A 6,712-nucleotide genomic window follows, 5' to 3' on the forward strand; every position below is an offset into this window, starting at 1 on the left:
CTACCTACTGCTAAATTACCCAATTAACCTATTTTGTTCAATTCCATTTTAGCCACAACCCTTTAGTTTCAGTTGCCTTGACATTAGGGAGGAAAAAGAAACTTAATCTTTCTTATCTATTTGGTTAATTGGCCTAATTAATTCTAACAGATATAACATACGTATTTTTGTTTTTCTTGGGTCAGCTAGCCACCCTGGGCCAGTGCTTCTCAATCTGGGCACACAAGAAACAACTGGTGTACCTTCTTGAAGCAAGAGTTCTCCTTGAAGATTTACTTAAAGAGAAAGTGAAAGCGGGACACTGAAAAATGTAGATGAAAATCTTTGAAAGAAGTATTTTTTATCTTAAAAGAAAAAAGAAAATACTATGGAACAGAATAAAATATCTGTAGGCATTTTTTTGTTTGTTTGTTTTGAGACGGAGTCTTGCTCTTGTCGCCCAGGCTGGAGGGCAATGGCGCAATTTCAGCTCACCGCAACCTCCACCTCCTGGGTTCAAGCGATTCTCCTGCCTCAGGCTCCTGAATAGCTGGGATTACAGGCACCCACCACCACGCCCAACTAATTTTGTATTTTTAGTAGAGACAGGGTTTCTCCATGTTGGTCAGGCTGGTCTCGAACTCCCAACCTCAGGTGATCTGCCCGCCTCGGCCTCCCAAAGTACTGGGATTACAGGCATGAGCCATTACACCTGGACTGTAGGCATTTTTAAGGCACAACTTTAATGGAATTTTGAACTGGTGGTAAACTACTCATGGCAACCTGTGGTTGAAACCATAGGCTTTGGGGCAAGACTGAAACTTAGCTCCTCCCTTTTCTAACTGTGTGCCCTGGGGCAAGTTGCTTAGCCTTTTTGTGTCTCAGTTTCTCATCTGTAAAATGGGAATAATATCATCTGCCTCATAGAGTTATCATGAGAATTAAGTGACAGGTATATGTTAAATGTTGGAACAGTGGGTGATTCATAGTGAATGCTCCCTAATGTTAGCTATTTTCATTTTCATTTATATTTCTAGATATTCCAAGGGTTATTGTTTTGTCCTCCTCTTTTGTTAAGTTATCTCCTAACACAAGTTTGAGCAGCCCTGCCTTAGTCCTTCCCCAGGATTCTCTCCAGTATGCTGCATTTGATTCTCATCTGCTGGTCTTTTGTAATGTTTCAGGAATGTACTGTTTTCCTTTTTCTCTTCTCTCTCTCTCTCTTTTTTTTTTTCCCAGCACCATTACAAACAAAGAGTAGCTGTTTTAGGAATTTGGGAAGTGAAGAAATAAGACATTCGACTGTGAGTTCCACCCATGTTTAAAATGAAATAACCTAACAACTGGGAGTAGAGTGCTACCGTTAAGATTTTGGAGATAGAGACGTGACGATTTTCAGTCTCAACTCCCTTTAGAACCATGGCTTGAACCCGTAAAATATGAGGGCTGCCCATAAAACTTTCTGTTGTAAGATGTGGGGTATGTGCAGTCTTGTCTAGTTATGGCTCATCTGGGAATGGATTTTCTGATGCAAATGAGGTTTAAAAAAGGCATAGTGTCTCTTTATTTGGTTAACACTATTTCTGCACTTTGCTTTTGCTTGTCAGCTTTAAAAGGAAGAGAACAAAAGCCAAGCACCCTGCCAAAACTTGGCAGTAGAGTTTCAGTAAGTGAAAATTCTCCACCTACAGTAATGTTTGAAGTGGTTGCACAGTGAGGGCCCCCCAGCTCCCAACCCAACCCACTTACCGCTCTACTGCAGGCCATTCTTGACCTGTTAGGACACCATCTTATGCAAAGTTAAGAAAGCCCAAGAGCCTAGAACCCACAGAAAAAGGCCAGAGTAAGACTAAGGGTATCTATCCCCTCTTCTTTTTTCCCTCTTCCATCTGATATTATCTTTGGCTCAATAGTCCTAGAACTCAGAGGGCTGATACTCCAATTTACCCTATAGTTGTTAGACTCAGCTCTACCATCTCCTCCACTCCCAGAACCTAGACTCTTGGAGGGCAGAGAGCAGGATAGGAGCAGCCTCAAGGATGGGAAAGCAATGGAGACTGACCTATGTTTTGCTATTTCCCTTTGCCAGCAATATCTTCTAGTTACAGGATTTTTGCACCTAGAAATAAAATATAATACAAATATTGACCATAACTTATAGTAATTCAGTGCTTCTAAGTTGCTATGTACCATGGTAAACACATGGCTATATTATAGCAACATCATAAAGCAGACATGATTATTTCTATATCAAGGATAAATCTGAGGTTTAGAAGAAAGGTTGGGAAAATTGTTGAAGGTCACAAGTAGGTCACAAGCTAGAAGTACATGGCACTGGAACAGACCTGACTTTTGAGTCCGAGCCTATTGTATTGACTTACTATCAATGCATAACAAACCACATCACACAAGACCAGTAGGATCTATGAGTCATCTTGGGGTTGGCTGATTTAAGGTGGGCCTGGCTAGGTGGCTGGGGTAGCTCTGTTCTATACGCCTCTCATCTTCCTCCTGGGACCAGTAGGTTACCCTGGACATGTGTAAGAAGAAAATTGGAAATATGCAAGGTCAAGGCCTAGGCTTGGAACTGGTGCACTAATTTCTGCCTCATCCTGTTGGTCAAGGCAAATTACAAGGCTGAGCCTAATGTCAAAGAGCAAAGAGACACACCTCATTTTTTTTTTAAGAGATAAGGATCTGACTATTGACTAGGTTGTACTCAAATGCCTGAGCTCAAGGGATCATCCTGCATTGCTGGGACTACAAGTGTGCACCACTGTGCCCAACTGAGATATACTTCACCTTTGTGGAATGTAGTAGATGCTGAGGTGCACTTCCTGGTCCCTTTCCAGAACCAAGGCACTTACTTTATCAGCTGCTAGGAATATTGCTTGCCGCTGATGGCTCACCAAGTCCACTGACTCCCATTCTCTCACCTCCACCCTCACCCTGGAGTCCCCATCCCACTGCCCACCAGGAATTGTCCTCAGCTGAAGGGCACTGCCTTGCCCAAGGGTGCCCCTATGGTCAAGCCATATCCAAAGACTAGTCAGATATGAGTATGAGGTCTGACCCCTTACCTCAGTTCAAGACATCTCTGAAGGGCTATCCCAGCATCAGAGCTTCCCATAGGATTGGGTGAGGCCTGGGTTGCAACTAAATTAGTCCCATTTTTCTCTGCGTCAATCTTGCTTCCCTCACTCCCTTAAAATGGCTGTTTCCAAGAGCATTCCTCAATAACTACTCCATAAAATCTAACCTTCAACATGAGAGGGACTCCAAAGTCAATGGTGAAGGGCACAGATACAGTATAGGAAAGGATCAGAACCAATAATGCAATCTACCACATCTTTGTGTTTAACAAGTAGATTAAACTGCATCCCAGCTCCAAAAACAAAAGCATATAGTGGAGCAGACAGAATCTCTGTCTGACATGTCTTAATATATATCTAAACCATTGATATTGGACCTTGAAATATATTTGAGTTGGAAAAGGCATGTGGTCCTGAAGAGTTGTGGGCAAATGGAAACTTTGTAAATTGAATTAAATTCCAAATGCATGGTGGGGGTTTGGTATTCTAAAGTGAAAAATGTGGTGAATTATTTTATGAATAACCGTTTTAATAACATACTGAATTTTCTATGATGGGTTTTACATATCAGCAATTTATTTCATTTTTATGAACCCATTCCATTTTTAAAATAATTCTCTCTGTGTGAAATTATAGCATGATGTCATACATTTGTTTTTTGGTCTCCAATCCTTAGTGGATTTCCTTTGCATAAATTTTAAGTTTACATGAACCTGAAAAGATTCCAGGGACTCTGGGTAAAGCCATGGGTGCCTGGTTGTTGGAAATGGGTACAATGGATATAAGTAACAGGGCAAACATCCCAGGAGAAGAAATTTTGGCCAGGTAGTGTTCCTTTGTCCAGTAAAAAAAGCAGGAAGAGAGAAAATAGATAATTTATTGTACCTAAGGATAGGGACTGACAGAATAGCTACAGCAGAAGGACAAGTCAGCAGGAAAATCAAGAATTCTCATAGAATATTGCTGATATGATTGTTCATGATTTCCAGGGATATGAAGGGCAAGCCAGGCTAAAAAGTGGACCAGAACACTGGTGGTTGAGGGACTGGAGGCCCCAGTGAGAGGAGGGAATAGGCACACAGCAGTGACAAATTCAATGGAAGTTTTTCCATATTTATGATATGGAAGTCATGTTTATATTCATTCCCTTCATGCTTTTCTGGGAAGGTTGAGGCTCTCCCATGTGAGAGTTTCCTCTATCAGTCAGGATTCTAAATATTCTTGATATTTTAAAGAAGAGATTTAATACCAGGAGATGACAAAGGTAAGAAGCCTAAAGTGGGAGAGTAAGGTATCCTTGAGATTATCAAGAGCAGAAAGCTACTACCACTGCCTAAAGCTTAAGGGACAAAAGGAGCCAGGCCACCAGGGAGAAGCTGGAACCACAGAAACTCTTGGAGCAAGAACTGGGTCCATAGAAGAGATGGCTGCTGCCAGAGACAATACTTGAAGCTGAGAGAAGTGGGGAGAAATACCCAGCTTCTTCTTTTCTGCTCTCTCTTCAGGGCCATCCAATGGCTGAACTGACCCAGAAACCAGAGGGCAAAGGAACAAGGAAAAAGTAATTCTCTGTGATATGAACAGGGTAGAGGGGGGACAGAGAATAAATCTAAGAGCAAAACAGGACAAGCCTAGAACATGGCCTCAACTTCTCTGCTCTCCATGGCAATGTCCTCCTCCTCTTCAGTTTCCAGGAGTCTCTGATTCCTGCCACCTGTTGCCCCAGGCTCCCTTGATAGCTGGTTTCCAGGTGGGGGTGCAGCCAATGGTGGCAGCAGCAGGAGACTGGGAGATAAAGGAAAGGTTGTGTTATTTTTCCCCACTCCCTCTCTGCTTTGGCGCCAACTCTCTGGCAGGCTCCCTCCACCATTATAGATCCTGCTAGTGGCCTGTCTTTTGTGGCTGTAGGTCTCACCAGCTCTCACTAGGTCTCTCTAGGAGTGGTTTCCTTCTATTGCTGGTCTCTGGGTGTCTCAACATCCCTTGCTAATTCCCTTAATCCTGCCCACAGCTATGTCACTAGTATCTTTGTTAAAGTCCCTTCATTTGAATAATTTGGCTTGAGTTCTGTTTTCTGCCAGGAGCCTGGCTAGTACCCTGACCTACTGTGTTCTTTTCCAAGCTCCTTGCAAGTGTCAACTTTTCCCTACTGTTGCCCAGATCAACAGTGTGATATAGTAGAAAGAGTACTGGCTTTACTGGCAGACACACATGGATTTATTTCCGATTCAGTCACTTACAGAGTTACTGGCTGGGAAAGTTATTTAACCTCCCGAGCTTCAGTTTTCTTGCTGGTAAAGTGGAAAGGGGATAATGATGAATTTCAGTTGGATATATTAGAAATCTGTGTCTGACCCATGTGTTCCAGGCCTCATCTGCCAGTTGTCTTTTTTTTACATACCGATATTTATGGCATAAATCCCCTTCCTACTTGACTGAAAGAAATGAACCCCCTTCAAATTATTTCCAGTTATTTCTAGAAGTTTCCGAAGAAGTTTCCCTGCTCACCAGTCTTTCTTTCGCAGTTGCCATGGTCTTCCGCCTTGTTATTTTGCTTCTGCCCCAGCTCCCACATGTCCAGCTTCTGCTTGCAGGGTCACTTGCTGAGGCTTTGCCAAGGCTGAAACTTTTCCAGGGTCACTGTCCATCATGAGAACATAGCCCATGCCAAGGGTGTTGCCTCTTAGTGTTCCCAAAGAGTCTTGTCCTTGGGAAGCCTCCATTTGGCCTCTGTGGTGCAGAGAGGAGAATGTCCTTCCCTGGCTCAGCCCCAAATATGCTGGGCTTGTGCCTAGAGCCTCTGAGAGTCTCTTTGACTATTTCCTCAGCTGGTTTCACATGTAAACAAAACAACTCATAGAGGTTCTGGAAACTGCTTCCACCATCTTTCTAGAAGGAGGTCAGAAAGGGAATAGATGCTTTGCCCTCTGCTTCACCCTTTTCCCCTCTTCCCTTCACAGCTCTCCCAGCCCCCAAACCAATCTTCCTCTTCTATTTACTAAACTAAACATTTTATACATATCAACCACTGTGGGATAGAAGGGGGAGGGTCAAGGAGGGAGGTGAGGTCTAGATGACTTCTGTATATAAGCCAGAATCCAATCCGTTTATATATGAATGACTCCTAGTGCAATACCTGGCACATGGTGGATTTTCAACAGATGATGAATACTATCATCATGTAAATAGGAAACCACATTTCCTACCATTTAGATGGTATAAGTTCTTCAAAGTTCAATTTATATGTCGTCTCTTACCGGAAACCTGGCCCTAATCCCAGTAGGATGAGATTACTCTTTGCCTCTGTATTTGCTTCTTAGGGCTATGGTTATAATATACCAAGAACAACGAAAATTTATTCTCTCACAGTTCTGGAGGCTGGAAGTTTGAAATCAAGACAATGGTAGAGCCATCCTCTCTCTGAAGGCTGTAGGGAGAGTCCTTCCTTGCCCCTTCCCAGCTTCTGGTGGCTCTTGGCAATCCTTGGTGTTCCCTGGCTTACAGCTGTTTCACTCCAATCTCTGCCTCTGTTGTTGCACAGTCATCTTCTCCCTGTGTGTCTTTGTTTCCACGTGGCATTCTCTTCTCTTATGAGGCCATCAGTCATAGTGGATTAAGGCCCACTCTAGTAACCTCATTTA

The 6,712-nt window shown here is 43.0% G+C and overlaps 1 long non-coding RNA gene across 1 annotated transcript; it reads right to left on the reverse strand.

Annotated features, from left to right (window-relative positions):
- Positions 1-3,672: 3,672 nt before the first annotated feature.
- LOC117087405 lies at positions 3,673-6,482 on the reverse strand. Its single transcript, XR_004438800.1, has 3 exons — positions 6,439-6,482; positions 5,580-5,801; positions 3,673-4,856 (listed from the first exon to the last, which is right to left on the reverse strand). It is a non-coding gene; the product is annotated as an uncharacterized LOC117087405 (long non-coding RNA).
- Positions 6,483-6,712: the final 230 nt, after the last annotated feature.

This window comes from Trachypithecus francoisi, unplaced genomic scaffold (genome assembly GCF_009764315.1).
Source record: "Trachypithecus francoisi isolate TF-2019V2 unplaced genomic scaffold, Tfra_2.0 Lachesis_group10, whole genome shotgun sequence".
Taxonomy (NCBI): Eukaryota; Metazoa; Chordata; class Mammalia; order Primates; family Cercopithecidae; genus Trachypithecus; species Trachypithecus francoisi.